This window comes from Manis pentadactyla, chromosome 16, assembly GCF_030020395.1.
Source record: "Manis pentadactyla isolate mManPen7 chromosome 16, mManPen7.hap1, whole genome shotgun sequence".
Taxonomy (NCBI): domain Eukaryota; kingdom Metazoa; phylum Chordata; class Mammalia; order Pholidota; family Manidae; genus Manis; species Manis pentadactyla.
The window spans coordinates 63,311,577-63,334,539 of NC_080034.1; the positions used below are offsets into that span (position 1 = coordinate 63,311,577).

A 22,963-nucleotide genomic window follows, 5' to 3' on the forward strand; every position below is an offset into this window, starting at 1 on the left:
CTGCATTTGTTTTCATGGCTTATATATATGCATCTGTATTGGTCTGTAAGTTACCTGCACCACAAAAATGTTTTATTAAACATTTAATTATATAACTATGAAGTCCTAAGGGAATGTTTGCTAAACATATACATTTGTTAGAAGGGCAAATTTATAAATTGATTACACCAAGCCTGATATCACTAGAAACTCCTTGGTGAATCACTGATAAGAGAAAGTGTCCAACTTTTTAAAGGGCAAACCCTCTGAAGAACCAAATGCTGAAACACAAATGATTATTCAAGTAGAAATATCAATGAAGTTGTCAAAACAAAATGTGTAAATTTAGAACACACATGTCAAATGAACATATAAATAAAGCTACCATCCAGGTGCTCTTGACAAAAAAACCAAGGCTCCTGAAAAACGTTGTTTTCTCTCCTAAAGTCAAGATGCTGTGATAACAGTCCACGGGTTAATGTAACAAGAGAGAAAAGGACTTAGGTGGTTACAGAAGTTGTTTCTACTTTTGACAACACCCTTTTGCCACTTGAGGAATACAGAAATTTAGGGAGATTAGATAAGAGGCTGGGATAGCCAGGAATTCACATGAAATCTCTTCTTCACTTGATCCAAGCTGAGGAACCACACTTGTTGAGCTCTGATGTGAGACAGGATGACAGAAATGGGAGAAGGTGCTCAACTGAGCATTTTTGTCAGCAACCCACTGACAATGATCAACACAATAATAATGTAATTAGCCAGAATATAGGCCCCTGAGACATTTAAAAAAATATGTATTACATTAAATACAGCTTTTGAAGCCACGGAGAAAATCTCAGACCATACTGCATTGCAAACCTAGTTGAAGCCAACAAATTATAACAAGTATCAAATAATGGTTTAATTAAAGGAAGCACTTACTATGCTAATTGGTATTTGTTAGATATTGGACACCTACTAATGATTCTTGTTTTTGTGGGAGAGGAAATTAAATTTTGTTTTGAAAATAAGAAGATAAATAGAAATCCATGGTCACTGAAGCGTAGGCTTTCTGGTGTCTAGACAGAGGCGGTGGTAAAAACCATCCAGTGGCTTCCCATTACTCTTAGGATAACGTCCCGGTTCTTAAAAGGCTCCACCTCTTCCCACTGTTCTCCATACTCAGGCCAGCTTAGCTCTTGAACACACTAAGCTAATTCTTCCATATACTATTTCCTGCCCTCCCTGCCCTCCCTCAGCTACCAAGTGCACTTAACCTCGCAGACTCCGTTAGTGCCTTGTCATGCCGCGCCTTACTTCTCTTCCATGGTGCTTTCCATCATTGTAATGATTAAAGTCTGCCTTCCCAGTATGTGATAATTTTTGAGGATGGGGTGTGCATTTTTTTTCACCACTGAATCTCTATCATGTTGCATCATCCCCTGCACATTGCATTCACTAAGCACATTACAGCACTGCCGTGTGTGAACAACGGCTACACTGCAGTGAATCAGTGCAGCAGGACCAGCTGATGGACATATCATGGAGACTTGCTTCACCCCTGGCTATGTTGTGACAAGGAGATAGTGACCATGCGGGATGATAAAGAGGCTGGTGGTAGACGGGCAGAGTAACCTGGTAGGGATTTGATAATCCATAATCACAGAATCAGAGAATTTTAGATTTGGAAGGGACCTGTTAACTTAAACAATGAGGTAAACTGAGGCAAGCTCAAATTACCAGAAACTGAGTTTATTTGTGAATAGCAAAGGAACTGCAATTCAGAAAACACATGCTATAGCAAGCTGCAGGTGAGTCAGGGGTTTGGGGGAGGCTGTATTCAAGGACAGGGAGTGCATAGAGGGAGAAGTCCAGCCAGAGTCCAGGCAGTAAGTGGATTGGCTTGCGGATGAGGAGAGATTCTTGGCAGATACTCATTGGACAGGAGGTGGTCTCCATCTTCTGTAAATCAGGCATTTATGGGAAATCAGTGTCTCAGTTCTTAAGTTCAGTTCTCCTGAGGGCACATGCCTGAGAGTTTCCATTTCATATCCTCTGGTTCTATTTTAAATTGAAATCCTTTCACAGACCTTAAATAGCATCTAATATTTCTCATTACTTTTCTTGATCTAGTCAGAGGCATGTCTGCTTTATTAATTTTACCAAATATCATGCATTGTTTAGTTCTTTTGAGAGACTTTCTATAATTCTTGTTTTTTTTCTTAAGAATTGAAAAGGGGATCAGAATGACAGACGTAGTAGAGACTTTAGAAGCCACAAGTGAATATTATGAACTATTTAATAACAAGGAATTTAAAAATTTGCATTGAATGGATAATTTTCACTCAAGACAAAAAATTTAAACCAATGACTCTACCAAACTGAATTATCAGTCAAATATTACAAGTGTTAGATTGTTCATAATGTAACTTTTTCAAATATTTAAGGTGAAAGTAGTCCTATTAACACATAAACTGTTAAATGAATCAGAAAAGGAGTGAAAAGTACAGTGTAATTCATAAAAAATTATAGACCAATTTCACCTTGCAACCTACATGAAAGATCCTAAATTTAACTTCAGCAAACAAAGTTAAACAGCATACTAACATATTACAAAATGACCAAGTAGGGTTTATTCCAGAATAATGGGAATAATTTTAAGCTAAAACTAATATACTGATCAACATACAAAGAAAAAAATCATGTGATTTTTTTCATAGAGAGAAATATTTGATAAGTGCAATATTTATTCATTATAAGAAAAAAATTTTTGGAAAACTATAAATGGAAGAAAACTTCCTTAACCTAACAAGATGTTTATTGAAAACCTATGTAGCAAACATATTTAATGTTAAAAATTTTTTAAGAGCATTACAAATGAAGTCAAGAATAATATAAGGATACCCATGCTCACTTTGTTTTGTCTCATTGTAAATCCTAACCAAGGTAACAAACAGGAAAAGCTATGAACTAAGTGGATTGAAATGGAATAGAAAAAATAAGTGGTCCTAAATTTGAATCTTTCTTACTAGCTATATGACTTGGACAAACTGCTGAATTTCTTAGTTTCCTCATCTGAAAAATGGAAGTATTAATAGTATCTACCTTATATAATAATTAGTATTTCATATATATTGTTATATTATACACACAATATACAAGAGTTAAAGTGAATGAGTCAGAGATTTATGGCTATAAATGTTCCTCTAAATACCTATTTAGATATATCTCTCAAGCCTTTTCTTTCCATATATTTTCTCTTTTCCTGCATTTAATTGGCTTAATCAATTAAAAATATTCTAATAGTTTTCCTTCTTTAAAAAGGTATAAATTGTTATTTTTATTCTTTAATACACACACATAAATATCCTTTAATAATTATTCTAAAACCTAAATCTTTTTTTAAGGGTTTCTATTTAGCTCCTAAATAAGACAGGAACATTTGGGTTTTTCTTTTATAGGTCCTTCCCAACTATTAGAGTTTTTATCTTCTAAAAAGAACACATGGAACAGTAAGTTATTTAAAGTTAGTTTTAAGAGTTAATTTTATGTCAAGAAATTGTTTATTCTATATTTGTTTTTTCCATTTCACCTCTTTGTTGGGAGACAGTTCTCTACGGACTTTCCCCGTAACTTGCAACCACTTGTATAACAGCCAGGGAAGACAGAGGTAGTTTCTCTCTAGGGGTAGACAGTAGATTTGTTTCCTCACAGGAGAATAAAGATAACATTTTCCTCAGGAACAAAGATTGGGCAGGTTTGCTAACAGTCTCTTTTAAAGATTGGAAGGAAAACAAGCAAGCAAAACAAACCAAGACACAAAAGATTGGAGGGTTCCTGCACTCAAGGGTTCTGGGCTGTGCTCCAAGCCCAGCTTGTGGCAGCACCCACCTGAGCTGCTCTGCATCGCTCCTGCGGGATTTGGGGGTTAGGAGAACCAATGTGAACAGGCAACTCAGGCTGCCTTGGTGCTGTGAGTAGTAAAATCCTTTGTCTCTGACCCAGGAGACTCATATCATTCTGCCAGCAGCCACAAAACTCTGGCAAGCTACCTCGTTAACTTGCAAGCGGGGTACAATCTTAGGCCTTTCATAGTTCCTCACAGTTTTCCCTCTTTCTCATTTTTGTTCTTGCAGATTGTCTTGCCAATGGGTTTCAGCCCCCACCAAGTTTGCTATGGATTCAGTGTGACCAAAGAACTTTGGGGTGAAAAGGTTTATTACCTGGCTTGTTCTCTCAGCAGTAGAAAAATATGCTTTTTGAATTTACTTTAATATCCAGTGAATTCAGATTCTGAATGTTGATTGGTTGGCTGACACTGTAAGTCAGAGTTCTTTATGCGGTTTGGAGTCTGTGTGGGCAGCCCCATCTTGTATGGGAGATAAGTGCTCATGTCCTCACTAATCACTCCTCCTTGCTTAGAGGTCTTTGTGGCTCCTCTCCTTGTCCTGCTAACCCAGAATCAGGGGTAGTGGTGTCTGGGTTCCCACCAGTAGTGATATTGATGATGATGCCACAGGGGTGACTTATCTTAGTTTCTGATAGAGGCCATGTCTGTGTTGCTCTCTTCCTAGGATCAGATTCCTATAAACGAGAGGTCACAGCAGGCAGCAATTTGCAACAGCAACTACTGCCTCCCTTGTAGAGTAGGAGAGCACAAGCCACCACCTGACCCACGCCCTGAGGAGGGTGTACGTGCTGGCCAGCACATCAGGCAGAACTCTTTTAGTTTTTATGCTCCACCAGAGCTCCCCCACTGGTCTCCCCTCCCTGCTCTTGAACCTGGAGACTGTTTGTGTCTTCTGCTCACCCTCCACGTTGTGTTCCTGTTTGTCTCTTATCCACAGATACGTATGTTTTGTGGTGGGAGCGGAAGGCATGGTTCTGGCTCTTTCATGTTCTCTTTTTAGATTTTTACCTATCATTGCTGTGTATGTGAAGCAGTAAAGAGCAGCCTACAGGACAAGGCTGACATGACTGTTATTTCCCTACACAGTGTGTGGTGAAGTTGGGGTTCCTATGGCCAGGATCCTCACTGAACTTAAACCACCTGGTGATGTAACTGGCCTATTGCTGGGCTACCGCTTCCACACCCTAGGCAATAAGCTATTATTGTGCTATACAGAGAGCTTGGCCCAGTGCTCTGGGCGGAGGCAGACACGCTAGTGCTCGACCTTCCACCAGGAGGACAAACTGGGTAATAAACCCTTTCACCCCAAAGAATGTTTTGCTGTCAATTTCTTTGGTCACACTGAATCCATAGTGAAATTGCCCGGGGCTGAAACCCATTGGCAAGACAATTGGCATAGTCGGCAGGATTCATTGTTGACCAAGGAAAAAGACAGACTGCCCTTATGGGAGGGGTGCTCCAGCGGGCTGCCCCTATGAACGGGGAGACAGTGGATTGTCCCCCAATGGGTATGTGGTCTGAGGTGGCTTGTCTCCTAGAGGACTGGGCCCCATCCCAGGACTGGAGGCAAGTGGAGGTGACACCTGAGGCAGTAGGGGTGGCCCTTGGCATAGTAAATAGGTCTTTTGAGAGACAGAGTGCCCCTGAGGCAGCAGGGACTGTGGATTGGCTGCTTTTCACAGTATTAAAAAAGTCTACATACAAAACAGAAGGATATGCTCCTGAAAAAGACCCAAGAAATGGTGGCACGAGAATGCGAGCTGCAAACTTCTGTGGATTCCCTGAAGAAGAAAATGGCATTGATGCAAGAGGAGGCAGCACAAGAACGCTGGTAGCAAGGTGCCATTGGAGAGGTAAACAATTCCTTACAGAACAAGACGGCAGCACAGCCAGGTGCTCTGAAGGAAGAAAAGGCCATCAAGGAAAAAGACGAACTCCTGAGGGAAGCACAGGTGGAGGTGGCCCGAGAACACCAGCTGCGAAGCATTGAGGTGAAGGTAAGAGAGCTTCTGAAGACTGAGCTAGCATTGCTGCGAGGCATGGTAGAAAAGGTAAAGGTTGTAGCAGAGGAGGCACTCGGGGGAGGGGAGAGAAAGGCGCCATCATCCCCAGAAATGGAGGAGCTGGGGAAGGATGAAGGGGTGGTGCTTGAGGCACTGGCGTCTCCTGTATTGAAAGCATGTCCAGTGGTTGTAGAGAAAATAAAGACCCAGCAGCTGAAAGTTCCCCAAGGAGAGGAGCAGCCCCTCCCCAGGACGTGGAGCACTCTATGGTCGGCCCCTACAGTCAGGCTGAGCTGCTGGATTTGGGCTCCTGGTTTAGGCAGAAGCCCTCAGTCAGTATCAGCTTGGCTCCTGTGTCTGTGGGACTTAGGGGTGGATGGAATTGTTCTGTCAGGAGCAGAGATGGGAAAGGTGGCTACCCTGACAGTGCAGCCTGCCTTGAGGCAGCGATTACAAAAAGCATATCACATCAGATCCCGGGGAGTCACTCCCTCCTCGATTGGCTTATGGCTGCACTTCATGCTGTGTGGCCGAAACCAAGTGATCTACCATCTTCTCTTGTTAGATGGCAGACGTATGCTGAGCTCCAACAGGTATTAGGAGAGCTAGGCATAAGAAATGGCATCTATAGTCTAGAGAATTATGGCCCAGATGAAGAAATTTTCACTACTGGGATGAGAAATATTGTGCTTCAAATGGCTCCCACATCCTTCTTTGGGTCTCTAGTGGCCATTCTTTCCCTTTACTTAGGGCATCCCATAAACGAGATGACACATACGGTAGCAGACTTAGGAGAGGCTGAAGCAATGAGAACCCAGAAAGAAATGAGATGTTACTCACAAGAAGAATTTAAAGGGCTCCATAAAGTTTACAAGGACCCATATGTGGGTTGATTTAATACAGGCAAGAGCTGGAAAAGGTGGGTATTATAAAGCCCACCCATAGTCCTTTCAATTCCCCAGTGTGGCCACAGTATGACTGGATTACATAGAACTGAATAGTCATACTCCCTATGCATGCTGCTGTCCCCTCTATTGCAGGTTTGATGGATACCCTCAGCCATGAAGTAGGAACATACCATTATGTGGCAGATCTTGCTAATGCCTTCTTTTCCATTGACATTGAGCAGGAAAGTCAGGAACAGTTTGGCTTCATGTGGGAAGAATGGCAATGGACTTTCACTGTCCTTCCACAGGGATACCTCCACAGCCCCACCATCTGTCATGGCCTTGTAGCCCAGGACTTGGCTACATGGGAGAAACCGCCAACGGTGTGGCTGTACCATTATATTGATGATGTCATGCTCACGTCCAATTCTCTTTCAGATCTAGAAGGTGCAGCAGCTAGACTGCTGCAACATTTACAGGAGAAAGGATGGGCTGTGAACGTACTAAGTTCAGGGACCTAGTTTGTCTGTAAAATTTTTGGGGGGTCGTCTGGTCGGGTAAAACCAAAGTTATACCAGAAGCAGTTATAGATAAAGTCCAGGCCTTTCTTACCCCTGCAACTGTAGCATTACTACAGGAGTTTCTGGGTCTTCTAGGCTACTGGAGAGTGTTTATTCTGCACTTGGCACAAATTCTGAAGTCCTTATACTGGTTGGTATGAAAGGGCATCAGGTGAGACTGGGATGAGACATGTGCATCTGCCTTTACTACAGCAAAACGGGCAGTCAAGGCTGTGCAGGCCTTGAGTGTGATAGACCCATCAAAGCCCTGTGAGCTGGATTTTCATGTGACTGAAGATGGTTATGGCTGTGGCTGGCAGCGGCTTGAACGAACTCGCCAACCTGCTGGATTCTGGTCACAACTCTGGAAAGGGGCAGAGGTACGATACACTTTGATAGAAAAACAACTGGCTGCTGCTTATCATGCCTTGCTGGCTACAGAACCCATCACTGGAATGGCCCCGATAAAGGTAATAACCACCTATCCCATCTTGGGGTGGGTACGAGACTGGACCCAAAAGCCAAGGGTGTGTGTGGCACAAACGGCCACACTGGCCAAGTGGGGTGCTTACCTACAGTAGCATAGTGCCCTCTCTAGTAGCCCCTTGAGTGAAGAACTCCAACACTTATTGGGGCCAGTGACATATACTAGTGAAAAACAGGAAGAACTCGCTTTTGAACTATTAGTAGCAGAGAGTCCCTATCATGAGGGAAGAGCCCTATACCCAAAGATGCATGGTACATAGATGCCTCCAGCCATGGGCAGCCCCCAAAATGGAGGGCCATAGCTTTCCATCCTAAGACTGCAACAATATGGATGGAAGATGGTGAGGGGAAGAGCAGCCAATGGGCAGATTTGGGGGCTGTGTGGCTGGTGGTCAGCCAGGAGCCCTCCCCTATAGTTGTCTGCACTGACAGCTGGGCTGTCTATTGGGGCTTGACCCTGTGGCTACAAACCTGGTACCATGCCAACTGGCTGGTTGGTCACTGACCCCTTTGGGGGCAAGAATTGTGGCAAGACTTATGGGACTGTGGTCAGACTAAAATAATTACAGTATACCATGTGCCAGGTCATTTGTCACTGGCATCCCCAGGAAATCATGAAGCAGATAAATTGGCCCAGATACGTTGGTTAGAAGGAAAGCCTGCCTCTGATGTAGTCTAATAGTTACATCAGCGTTTGTTGCATGCGGGGCAAAGACAATGTGGGCTGTAGCCTGACTGTGAGGCTTGCTTTTGATCTTTGAAGAAGTTAATAGAGCCTGGCAGGAGTGTGTCGTGTGCTCCAAAAGGGACTTATATCAAGTTCCACAGCAACATGGGACAATAGCTAAGGGGCCTATACTCCTTGTCAGGTGGCAGATAGACTACATTGGGCCTCTACCTGTGTCAGAAGGATATTGGTATGCCATGACTTGTGTGGACACAGCTACTGAACTTCTGGCTGCTTTTCCTACCTGGTGTGCAGACCAGCAGATGACCAAAAGAGACCTGGAGCATCTCTTTGCTGCCTATGGCCGACTACAGGTAATTGAGAGTGATCAGGGTACCCATTTTACTGGACATACACTGCAAGATTGGGTGTGATAGCTGGGAATCAAATGGAAGTTTTATGTGCCATACAATCCTACCGCAGCAGGCATGACAGAGAGGCACAATGGCTTGTTAAAATCTGGACTAAAGTCAGATACCAATAGTCTGCAGGCATGGTTAGCCTGCTTATGGACCATGCTACGGCCTTCGAACGAGAGACCCTGAAAGGGAGCCCTGAGCCCCGTAGACATGTTAACACATATGGCTGCCTCCTCTATACAACTGCAAGTACAAACCAAGGAAGAATGACTGAAGCCGAGATTGGGCCACCAGAATAATATCTTGCTGCCAGCACCAACTGCACTGAACGTCAGAGACTCCATTGAGTGGACGTGGCCTTGGACCTTTCGACACATGGACCAACGATGGCTGGCTCTCCTGGCACCTTGGGGACAAGGCCTGGGAGCTGGGCTCCTGTGTATTCCTGGAACAACAGCAGAGTGGCCACCAAAGGTCACAGTAGTATATCCTGAACAGCCAGAAGGTAGGAGCATCTTACCAGGGAGTTTTGTTTTATCATTATGGCCAGTGCATGCACCTCCAGTGGCACTATATATAGACCCTTATGGTATACTAGACGTGGGAGGGACCCCCTTCCTGCTGTAGTCCTATCACAGGACCACTGTCTTGCATGCATCCTACCTGAATGGACAAGGTTTGCCTATGTTGGTGTCATTAAAACATGTGTCTTATCGCCCCTAAAGTCTTTGTGGATTGGGAACCTCCTCCGGCTTGAGGATTATTATAGTTTTTGTTACTTGTATCAAAATCTTGTTGTATCTTAATTTTTGGTATTATTTTTAAGTAGCTGTTGCTGTTGTGGAATCTGGTTACAGTGCTCCAGCTTTCTCGCACAGGGACCATCGGGGAAGACTGAAAACATGTAGATTGTAAGGCGAGAATCCTGGAGGCATAAAGTGTGGGGAACTTGGGGTTCCTATGGCCAGGATCCTCACTGAACTTAAACCACCTGATAATGCAACTGTTGCTAGGCTACCGCTTCCACCCCTTTAGGCAATAAACTATTGTTGCACTAGACAGAGAGCTCTGCCCAGTGCTGTGGGCGGAGGTAGAGATGCCAGTGCTCGACCTACCGCCGGGAGAACAAGTTGGGTAATAAACCCTTTCACCCCAAAGAACGTTTTGCTGTCAATTTCTTTGGTTACATTGAATCCATAGCGAACTTGCCCAGGTCTAAAATCCATTGGCAAGACACAGTGGTTCTTAACTCTGTGGCAAAGGACCTGGACCTCTCTGAGAATATGAAGAAAGATTCAAATCGTTGTTCCAGAAAAGTATTTATTTTCATAAACATATATTTCTGCCTAGAATTTCAAGATTCACACACCCAGTAATTGTCAATCATCATTCAAGGAGTCAGTAAGGACCCTATGTTTGATCCATACTCATAATTGTCATGAATTCACGTATAGACAATTGAGATTATTGTACTAAGGGAGTTTAAAAAATACCAAATCATTCTTTACTAACATGACATATACATACACACACACACTTGACAAATATATACATTGTAAAAAAATGTATACTTTTTGATAATAAAATGACACATAAAGATATCATTTGTCTTGTAGTAGCTATCTGAAATGCAGTCATGTTTATATAAATTAAAAGGTCTGCTTCTTATGGGCTGGTCTAAGAAACCCCTTCCTGCAACCTGGGACAACTCTGAGGAGCCCCCCGTGTTTCAGAGCTGCCTCTGGGTAGCTGAGGCCTTTGTTATAAATGCACACAGCCCAGCTTCTCCGTCCCTTCCCCAGGTGCGGATACTCACAGCACCTGTTGAGAAGCTTCCAGTTTGCTAACCTCCACCTAAGGGTGTGCTTTCTGAGGGAATTGTGCTGTGACTCCTAGACGTCAACAAAGCCAGCTGACTGGCACTCTAAGTGAATCACAGAGCATGCCTGTAGACTGAGGCCGGTCTGGATTGGCATTTGGATCCCTATTACCAGCCATCTGACACAGAGGAATGGCTCCACCACACCTTGGAGACCTTGCATGTACCTGCAGAGGCCACAGTGGGGGTACATGCTTGAACCATTCACACCTGCACCCTGGCAGAATCCTTGCGGTCCTCTGGAGAGGCTGGGAGGCCTGTTAGGAGCTGCTACAGGCATCTTTTACTCACCTCTTGAGCTCCCTGAGAGGCTGTCATAAGGCAGTATCTCACCACGTCCCAGGATCTGAAGAGCTCTAAGGCTTCCTGCCTTGCCCGCCTCAGAATCAAGTCACGGGATACGAGACCTCTTAGTTGCAGTCTAGAACTGGTTCCTCAGAACAGGGTATTATATAGCTTGCACTGCAATCATCCACTCTGTTTCAGACTTAACTGTGTACCCCAGAAAAGATATGGAGTCCTATCCCCACAGTACTGCATAATGCAACATTACTTGGGAGATTGAGTCTTTACAGAGGTAAGCAAGTCAAAATGAGGTTATTAGGGTGAGTCCTAATCCAACATGACTGCTGTCCTTATAAAAAGGGGAAATTTGAACACAGAGTCAGACACACAGGGAGAACTCCATGAAAGGATGAAGCCAGAGATCAGGGTGATGCTTCTACAAGACAAGGAGCCCCAAAGATGGCCAGCAACCACAGGGGCCAGGGGAGAGCCCAGGGCAGATTCTCCCTCACAGCCACAGAGAGAACCAGCTCTGTGCAGGCATCTTGATTTCAGACTGCCAGGCTCCAGGACTGGGAGACAAGAGATTTCTGTCGTTTCAGCCACCCAGTCTGTGGCGCCTTGTTGCTGCAGCTCTAGGAAGCCAATATAGCCCCTTCGGTTTGCGTGTGTGGGAGAGGGACGCTGGGGGACTGGCGCCTTCGGCTGTTCTCCCTTCTGTGACCTTTGTGGGTCACGGCCTATCTACAGGTAAGGGCGGCTGGTCTGCCCCTACCGACCAAACCATTTGGGCCTTGCCCTGGGCCTTGCCTGGTGCGCTCATGTGCTGGAGGAAAATTCACATCCAGGTTTCTTCACCTGTAAAATGGAGACGGCACCTACTTCAGCGAACTGCAGTGCAGGTGGCCTGCAATAACATTCATAAGGCACATACCTGTTTACTGGCCAAAATACTGATATGCACAGCTCAGAAAATACACAGTTTCGACAACTGCCCATGATTCAGTTATAAATTGTAAGCTTGCCAAGGTGACGGGGGAGGTGTGGGGGGGTCCAGGGACCTAAACAGTGAGATTTTGGTCTAACAATACTCACCCATTCTAACTGGCCCCTTGCTCCAGTCTCACCCCATATTTAAAATACAAATGTTTCCATGTACTTTCCAAGATTAAAATCTTCAAAGCCTCCCTTCTTCTTATCCATGACAAAATATAAATTCTTTAGCCCCATACCTGTTCATAAATATTCTCAAGGAAGATATTCTTATACTTCCACTTGGTAACACAACTGTGTATTTTTATTCCAATGAAGTTTGTTTCTTCTATATCAAAATTGTCCTCTTCAGTTAACCATTCTTCTCTTTTTTAATGTTACTGGGCCAGGATAATGGATTATTGTTCTCCAGTATGGCTTTCTGTATTAGTCAATATTATGAAGTCAATCTTTTCCCTATAGGCAAAGCTATTACAATTTTTTTTCTTGGTTTAGAATTTATTTTGATAGTCACTCTAACAGTGGGAGGATCTGCTTCCTCCACAAGTTCTCCCAGAGTTCTGAAATTGTCAGGGTGACTTTCAGTCAGCTTTGAACCATGGCCAAGTTTGCAGCTCTTCTGGGCACTGCTTCTCTTTCTAGATAAGAACACATGTCCCCTTGGATTTTAGTGATTATATTATTAACAGTTACATTCTGAGGGGTGCTGACTGTGTGCCACAGACTGTGCTAGTCACCATCTATGCATCACCTCCTTACTGCACAGCACAGTCCTGTGGGGTGGCCTGTTTCTATCTGCACTGTGTCCATGAGGAAATTGTGGTTTATAGTCCTTAGCTGATTTGCTCAAGGTCAAACAGCCGGTAACAGAGAAAGACCAATGCTGGCCAGGTTGAATTCTTCCCCTCTGTGCTTTAAGGCCTCCCATTAAAAACTAAGGGCTTACAGGAAATGGCTCAGTTTCTAGTACTGTTTCCAGAAGGAGTCTGTTCATCCTAATTAATAATTATGTAAATAAGACAAAGTCTAACATTTATCCCTATGGTGTCTTCTGTGACATTTCCTTTTCAAATGATTCATTTAGCTTTTAGATTAATTAGCTTGATTTGTAGGCACTTCCACAGGATGTTTATAGTCTATGTGATTGTGTTTGTATCTACATTGACTTAAAAATCAGTTTTACCTATAAAAATAGTATCCACTGTCAATTATTCTGTTTTACATTCAGGTGTTTGACAGCTCTATGTTAAGTCTATCTCTTCATTGTATAATAAAGGGCTGCTTACTTGGCTGGCAGGTTTGATACTTTACAAAGTCAGGATGTTCTAACTCACGATTCCATGCTGCCTTGATGGTTACAGATTGTCCTCACATTGTTCCAGTATTTTGTTTTTATTTTTAGTTAATTTCACTGGTGCCAGGAGCATACTGTGCTGGTCAGACATAGGCACAGTTCCTATTCAGGCACCTTTTGTTTTTTTACTTCACCGAGAAACCGCAAGAGACCCACGAGTACTAAGCATTCTTCTAAGCTTTAATATTTGTTCTTAACTTTTGATAGAATTTCAGTTCTGTTTGAAAATTCACAGAAAGCAAAGAATCCCCACATTGAAATCGTGTGGAACAACCATTTTGGTAACCTTGTATTGAATGAACTTTCCATGTTTCCATACCATGGTTCCCCTGACTATTTACTGAACTCCTTAAGAGTAGAAACAGAATTCCAAGTGTCTGTGAATCCTCTCAATCTAAACTCTTTATTTGAGCAAATCATATGCATTTGAAAAACAAGATGCACTTGCTGCTCCAGATAAGTAGAGTGGAAGTAGAAGGTCTCTGGCTGCATGTGGCCCCACATTCTCATTGGGTTCTTAGGGATCCACAGCAAGGTTTCAGGGCCTTGCCTGCATGTAATGGTTTTTAACTTGAGAAACAAAAGAAAAAAGTAAGCCTCAGAAATCTTTATTCAATTAAAATACCACATATGCCTCTGGTCAAAGAAGGAACTGCAGAGCAGGTTGGGGCCTGTAGCCCAGACCACTACCTTAAAGCACTAGTGACGTATCTGAGACAGAGCACAAATGCTAAAAACAAAAGACTATCTTTTGGAGATTGTGAAATTGTTCTAAATTGTTTGTAGAGATGGTTGCATATCTCTGTGGATATAGTAAAGAGCACAGAGTCACACAATTTAAAATGGGTGAATTGTATAGTATGTGGATTATAGTTTAATAAAGTTATTATGAAAACAATAAATGAATAAATAAACTTACTGATCAAAGGAGTAAAGGTTCTAGAAATGGAGAACTTCTATTTTATATTTAGTCTATCTCATCTTCAGAGGTCCTCAAAGACTTCTTCTCTTAAACTCATTTTTTTCAGGTTAAATAACTTAGCCTTTCTAGAACGAGCATCACTTCACTCTAGTTTTTCTTCTGTGGGATGGTAAAACATTTGTTGAAATTTTGCCCAATCATTTAAATATTCCATTAAATGTTTTGCCTGAATGTTCATGACTTTAGAAAATAACTGTATTTTAAGTGAGGTCACATAGAGCTTCATGATTATAGTCTTTCTCAGTTAATCATGCTTACTGGGAGACATATTTCCAAGAGGAAAAAGTACGTAATGGAAACTAGGCCTGTTAACCATCGAACCCAAACTAAAGATCGAAGTGATACATGCATGTATGCTGTCTTCACAAGTCCCCATTCTGTGAGGGGCTGTATGTGCTGTGAGCTAAAACTGAGGGCCAGCAAGAGACAGCAACCTGGGCTTGCCTGAGTTCATACAGAGCTGGCCTTCTGACGATTCCAGCATCCAGAGGAAAATAAGCAAAACAAAAATAAACCTGAGGAACTTGAGACATCTGATTTCCAACGGCTTGTTCAAATTGGAGTAAAGAGAAAACTTAAGACAGAAAGCCTTCTATGGTGCCGACTCTTTTGAATTTAATCTTCCTTCCTTTCTCACCTCACACACTCTCTTCTCCCATACCCTTGTTTACTGGCCCTGTTAGGTGAGGTCCTTTGAGGTCATCAAGATCCCTTCATACTACATGTTTCAGTATTTCTTCCTGACTCCTACAATGCTGAAGAATTAACCCCATCCCAGCTGCTTCTAAGCAGTAGACCCCAGTGGAAAGACACCCACCCTATGGCTGGGTCTAAAGTTTTGTTCGTCATCTCATTTGGTGACAGAAATGCCCCAGAGTTGGGGCTAATTACTTCTGAAAACACCTATTGTTTTGGTTTTTCTAGAAAATAGTCTAACATCAGCTCTTGGCCACAGGGTAGAAATGAATAGCGAACTAAAAATTGTGATTATCTAAAGTTTTAAGAGAAATCACATCAGCTCTGGAAAAGAAGGAAGAGGCAGGGGGATGGGATGGGATGAGATGGGATGGAGAGGAAAGCACATGAGATGCAAGGTACTAGGACGGCCGTCACGGGTGGTGGCTTCATGGGCACCCAACCGTATTACTCTACTTCATGACTTAAACACACTAATTTTCAAATATCACATATTAGATAAAAAGAAAAAGGGAAAAGAATAGCAATGCTTAGTCATTTACTTACAGAAATTATGTAATGGAGGGAAACACTGGCCACAGTTTCATGCATTCACAAAAAGAAATTGTTTTTTCTGTGTTACAAATAAATTTGCAGCTGTTAATATTAAATTGTATTTCAACAAACAAAACAAGGAGTTCAACAAGGGAGAAAAGTGCAGCTTTATTTTCTTTGGCACCAAATCCAAATGAGTCCAATGCAGTCTACAGCAAAGTTCAGACAGCAGATGTGATGCCTTGATTAAAAGAAAATGGAGTGTGGACACAGGGTTCTGACCGAGAGAGCCACGCTCCTGATTCAGGTGACAGTCAGAAGAACAACTTACATGTAATTGGAGCCAAAGAACAAGACAACATGCATTCAGGAGATGCCTGCTGTGACTCTGGCCTGTGCTGGCTGTTCTGGCCATTCAGACTCCATCCGTGCCACAAAAGAGCACACAGACCAGAGGGGAAAAAGACCGTAAGAAGTGGTCCATGCCACCGACGTGCACACCCTGGAGCAAGGGAAGACAATGGCTGTGCTTGCAAATATGGTAAAAGCCTGAACAGGCATTAGATTAGCCACCCCTTCCCAGAAGAAAACACATATTCCATCCTCCATTAAGTGACAGTCTCACTAAGATAGTTACTAAAATAATAAAACCTGGAGTGCATATTGAGAAATGTCTGGTCATCTGTCTGGTCAAAAGCCACACCTGACAGGGACAGAAGAGGGGGAGTAACTACCTTAAGACCCTACCATATGGGCTACCCACTGCCCAGGGGCAGCTGATCCTGAGTCTACTCTCTGAAAGTGGACAAATTGCCAGCTCTCTGAGCCTGAGTTCCCTCATCAGCACCTCACACACTGTGGTCTCATCACAATGGTCCCAGGCATGTCATGAGGGGTACCTTGAAAAACCTGGGCCATTCTCAAGTAGGTCCAAGAAATGCTGGGTTTAACTAAGACAGACAGTGGGAACCTGTTCTTCCTCCGATTCGGAGGTTCAGGTTCCCAATTTTAAACTGAACAGACCAGGCACTACCCAAATTTTCAAATCCAGTGGTTACCCAAGCCCCTGTGAGGCTACAAGAGAATGGGCAGGGGCATTTGGAGAGCCCCTCCATGTGCTGACTTCCAGGAGGGCTGTGTCACCTCCACTCACTTAACAATTCCTGCCACTCAAACTGGTCCTGAGTTACAGGCCAGTTTAAAAATTTAACTGTTTAGAGTGGAAGAAACAAGGTTTTCATAGTTCCATCAAAAACCTCAGGCAATGTCACCAAGGCTCCAAGAAAGAAAAATTGTCACACAAAGAGGTAGTGGTCCAAGCTCATTAATGATTAATGCCCCTTACACGAAATAAGTCAGAATGTTTCCATACACAGGATCAGCCACTAAGCCCACTTTTGGGATTTGTTCTTTTCTCCAAGATCTATCATATATGCTGGCTACCTAAGCGATACTGAGTTTCCCCCTTTCACGTAATGGTCCTCACTGTGGGGTAAGGCACAGAGGGTTGCCTAGTGTGAGAAAAGGAGGGACAGAAGCTGTTGTGCTCAGGGGTGCCCAGGGAGGAGGAGGCGGGGCCTGGGCACAGATGCACGTGGCTCCCCAATCCCCAACCCATCCCTTAGTCACATCACACCCTGCACAGGGCGCCTCCTCGTGAAGGTCTCCCTGAATATGGGGAACCCACACTGGTCCTGCTGCCTCTCCTGTGTCCCTCAGGCCTCTCCATTCCTAGGAGCTGCAGCCCATCCCTCAGCCTCAGTAGATGCCTCTGTAAAACAGGAACGAGATCCTCACCTCTCTGAATCTTTATGGGATAATACTGAAATTATCTGAAAATAATATGAAATACCCTTATAATAAATTATAAAACACTGGGGCGGAAGATGGCGGCGTGAGTAGAGCAGCGGAAATCTCCTCCCAAAACCACAGATATCTATGAAAATATAACAAAGACAACCCTTCCTAGAATAAAGACCAGAGGACACAGGACAATATCCAGACCACATCCGCACCTGAGAGAACCCAGCGCCTCGCGAAGGGGGTAAGATACAAGCCCCGGCCCCGCGGGAGCCGAGCGCCCCTCCCCCCAGCTCCCGGCGGGAGAAGAGCAGGCAGAGCGGGAGGGAGACGGAGCCCAGGACTGCCGAACACCCAGCCCCAGCCATCCGGGCCAGAGTGCAGACACAGTGCGTGCGCAGGGGGCCCTGGATACTAGGGAAACAGGGCAGCAAGAACAGTGAGCAGGCACTGGAGGCTGGGCGCCGAAGGACATAAGAAAAGTGGGCGACCATTTTTTTTTTTGCTTTTTTGCTGTTTTGTTTTGGCGAGCGCTTTTTGGAAGTCTTAAAGGGATAGGGCCCCCAATACTAGGGAAACAGGGCAGAAAGACCGGAGAGCTGAGGCCTGAGGCTGGCACTGGAGAATAAAGAAAAACGAACGACCACCTTTTTTTTTTTTTTTAATTAAAAACTTTTTTTTTTTTTAATTTAAAAATTTTTTTCTTTTTCTTTTTTTTTTTGGTGGTCATTGTTTTGTTTTGGCGGGTGCTTTTTGGAAGTCTTAAAGGGGCAGGGCGGGTCACTTAATCCAGAGGTAGGGAATCCGGGGATCTCTGGGCACCCTAACCCCTGGGCAGCAGGGAGCAGGGAGGCCCCTTACGGAGATAAATAGCCTCCCAGCAGCTCCCCCCCCAACGCGACTCCACCATTTTGGAGTAGCTGCCCGAGCCAGGCCACGCCCACAGCAACAGCGGAGATTAACTCCATAGCAGCCGGGCAGGAAGCAGAAGCCCTGTCTGCGCGCAGCTGCGCAGCACAAGACACTAGAGGGCGCTGTTCTCCCAGGAGAGGAGGGCCACAAACCAACAAGAAAGGAAGTCCTTCCAGCCGTCACTCGTCCCAGTTCTGCAGACTATTCCTATCACCATGAAAAGGCAAAGCTACAGGCAGACAAAGATCACAGAGACAACACCAGAGAAGGAGACAGACCTAACCAGTCTTCCTGAAAAAGAATTCAAAATAAGAATCATAAACATGCTGACAGAGATGCAGAGAAATACGCAAGAGAAATGGGATGAAGTCCGGAAGGAGATCACAGATGACAGAAAGGAGATCGCAGAAATGAAACAAACTCTGGAAGGGTTTATAAGCAGAATGGATAGAATGCAAGAGGCCATTGATGGAATTGAAACCAGAGAACAGGAACGCATAGAAACTGACTTAGAGAGAGACAAAAGGATCTCCAGGAATGAAACAATATTAAGAAAACTGTGTGACCATTCCAAAAGGAACAATATCCGTATTATAGGGGTCCCAGAAGAAGAAGAGAGAGGAAAAGAGATGGAAAGTATCTTAGAAGAAATAATTGCTGAAAACTTCCCCACACTGGGGGAGGAAGTAATCGAACAGACCACGGAAATACACAGAACCCCCAACAGAAAGGATCCAAGAAGGACAACACCAAGACACATAATAATTAAAATGGCAAAGATCAAGGACAAGGAAAGAGTATTAAAGGCAGCTAGAGAGAAAAAGGTCACCTATAAAGGGAAACCCATCAGGCTAACGTCAGATTTCTCAACAGAAACCCTACAGGCCAGAAGAGAATGGCATGATATATTTAATACAATGAAACAGAAGGGCCTTGAACCAAGGATACTGTATCCAGCACGACTATCATTCAAATATGATGGTGGGATTAAACAATTCCCAGACAAACAAAAGCTGAGGGAATTTGCTTTCCACAAACCACCTCTACAGAACATCTTACAGGGACTGCTCTAGATGGGAGCACTCCTAGAAAGAGCACAGCACAAAACACCCAACATATGAAGAATCGAGGAGGAGGAACAAGAAGGGAGAGAAGAAAAGAATCTCCAGACAGTGTATATAACAGCTCAATAAGCGAGCTAAGTTAGGCAGTAAGATACTAAAGAGGCTAACCTTGAACCTTTGGTAACCACGAATTTAAAGCCTGCAATGGCAATAAGTACATATCTTTCAATAGTCACCCTAAATGTTAATGGATTGAATGCACCAATCAAAAGACACAGAGTAACAGAATGGATAAAAAAGCAAGACCCATCTATATGCTGCTTACAAGAAACTCACCTCAAACCCAAAGACATGTACAGAATAAAAGTCAAGGGATGGAAAAACATATTTCAAGCAAACAACAGTGAGAAGAAAGCAGAGGTTGCAGTACTAATATCAGACAAAATAGACTTCAAATCAAAGAAAGTAACAAGAGATAAAGAAGGACACTACATAATGATAAAGGGCTCAGTCAAACAAGAGGATATAACCATTCTAAATATATATGCACCCAACACAGGAGCACCAGCATATGTGAAACAAATACTAACAGAACTAAAGGGGGATATAGACTGCAATGCATTCATTCTAGGAGACTTCAACACACCACTCACCCCAAAGGATAGATCCACTGGGCAGAAAATAAGTAAGGACATGGAAGCACTGAACAACACAGTAGAGAAGATGGACCTAATAGACATCTATAGAACTCTACATCCAAAAGCAGCGGGATATATATTCTTCTCAAGTGCACATGGAACATTCTCCAGAATAGACCACATACTAGGAAACAAAAAGAGCCTCAGAAAATTCCAAAAGATTGAAATCCTACCAACGAAATTTTCAGACCACAAAGGCATAAAACAAGAAATAAACTGTACAAAGAAAGCAAAGAGGTTCACAAACACATAGAGGCTTAACAACACGCTCCTAAATAATCAATGGATCAATGACCAAATCAAAATGGAGATCCAGCAATATATGGAAACAAATGACAACAACAACACTAAGCCCCAACTTCTGTGGGACACAGCAAAAGCAGTCTTAAGAGGAAAGTATATAGCAATCCAAGCATATTTAAAAAAGGAAGAGCAATCCCAAAAGAATGGTCTAATGTCACAATTATCAAAATTGGAAAAAGAAGAACAGATGAGGCCTAAGGTCAGCAGAAGGAGGGACATAATAAAGATCAGAGAAGAAATAAATAAAATTGAGAAGAATAAAACAATAGCAAAAATCAATGAAAGCAAGAGGTGGTTCTTCGAGAAAATAAACAAAATAGATAAGCCTCTAGCCAGACTTATTAAGAAGAAAAGAGAGTCAACACAAATCAACAGTATCAGAAATGAGAAAGGAAAAATCACGAAGGACCCCACAGAAATGCAAAGAATTATTGGAGAATACTATGAAAACCTATATGCTAACAAGCTGGGAAACCTAGGAGAAATGGACAACTTCCTAGAAAAATACAACCTTCCAAGACTGACCCAAAAAGAAACAGAAAATCTAAACAGACCAATTACCAGCAACGAAATTGAAGCGGTAATCAAAAAACTACCAAAGAACAAAATCCCCGGGCCAGATGGATTTACCTCGGAATTTTATCAGACATACAGGGAAGACTTAATACCCATTCTCCTTAAAGTTTTCCAAAAAATAGAGGAGGAGGGGATAATCCCAAACTCATTCTATGAAGCTAACATCACCCTAATACCAAAACCAGGCAAAGACACCACCAAAAAAGAAAACTATAGACCAATATCCCTGATGAACGTAGATGCAAAAATACTCAACAAAATATTAGCAAACCGAATCCAAAAATACATGAAAAGGATCATACACCATGACCAAGTGGGATTCATCCCAGGGATGCAAGGATGGTACAACATTCGAAAGTCCATCAACATCATCCACCACATCAACAAAAAGAAAGACAAAAACCACATGATCATCTCCATAGATGCTGAAAAAGCATTTGACAAAGTTCAACATCCATTCATGTTAAAAACTCTCAGCAAAATGGGAATAGAGGGCAAGTACCTCAACATAATAAAGGCCATCTATGATAAACCCACAGCCAACATTATATTGAACAGCGAGAAGCTGAAAGCATTTCCTCTGAGATCGGGAACTAGACAGGGATGCCCACTCTCTCCACTGTTATTTAACATAGTACTGGAGGTCCTAGCCACGGCAATCAGACAAAATAAAGAAATACAAGGAATCCAGATTGGTAAAGAAGAAGTTAAACTGTCACTATTTGCAGATGACATGATACTGTACATAAAAAACCCTAAAGACTCCACCCCAAAACTACTAGAACTGATATCGGAATACAGCAAAGTTGCAGGATACAAAATCAACACACAGAAATCTGTGGCTTTCCTATATACTAACAACGAACCAACAGAAAGAGAAATCAGGAAAACAACTCCATTCACAATTGCATCCAAAAAAATAAAATACCTAGGAATAAACCTAACCAAAGAAGTGAAAGACTTATACTCTGAAAACTACAAGTCACTCTTAAGAGAAATTAAAGGGGACACTAACAGATGGAAACTCGTCCCATGCTCGTGGCTAGGAAGAATTAATATCGTCAAAATGGCCATCCTGCCCAAAGCAATCTACAGATTTGATGCAATCCCTATGAAACTACCAGCAACATTCTTCAATGAACTGGAACAAATAATTCAAAAATTCATATGGAAACACCAAAGACCCCGAATAGCCAAAGCAATCCTGAGAAAGAAGAATAAAGTAGGGGGGATCTCACTCCCCAACTTCAAGCTCTACTATAAAGCCATAGTAATCAAGACAATTTGGTACTGGCACAAGAGCAGAGCCACAGACCAATGGAACAGACTAGAGAATCCAGACATTAACCCAGACATATATGGTCAATTAATATTTGATAAAGGAGCCATGGACATACAATGGCAAAATGACAGTCTCTTCAACAGGTGGTGCTGGCAAAACTGGACAGCTACATGTAGGAGAATGAAACTGGACCATTGTCTAACCCCATATACAAAAGTAAACTCAAAATGGATCAAAGACCTGAATGTAAGTCACGAAACCATTAAACTCTTGGAAGAAAACATAGGCAAAAACCTCTTAGACATAAACATTAGTGACCTCTTCTTGAACATATCTCCCCGGGCAAGGAAAACAACAGCAAAAATGAGTAAGTGGGACTATATTAAGCTGAAAAGCTTCTGTATAGCAAAAGACACCATCAATAGAACAAAAAGGATCCCTACAGTATGGGAGAATATATTTGAAAATGACACATCCGATAAAGTCTTGACATCCAGAATATATAAAGAGCTCACACGCCTCAACAAACAAAAAACAAATAACCCAATTAAAAAATGGGCAGAGGAACTGAACAGACAGTTCTCCAAAAAAGAAATACAGATGGCCAACAGACACATGAAAAGATGCTCCACATCGCTAATTATCAGAGAAATGCAAATTAAAACTACAATGAGGTATCACCTCACACCAGTAAGGATGGCTGCCATCCAAA

General features: G+C 42.9%; 1 protein-coding gene across 8 annotated transcripts in view; it reads right to left on the reverse strand.

Moving 5' to 3' along the window:
- The window catches only part of FARS2 (phenylalanyl-tRNA synthetase 2, mitochondrial), a 590,279-nt gene that overhangs the window by 167,811 nt on the left and 399,505 nt on the right, over window positions 1-22,963 (reverse strand). The window lies entirely within an intron of this gene.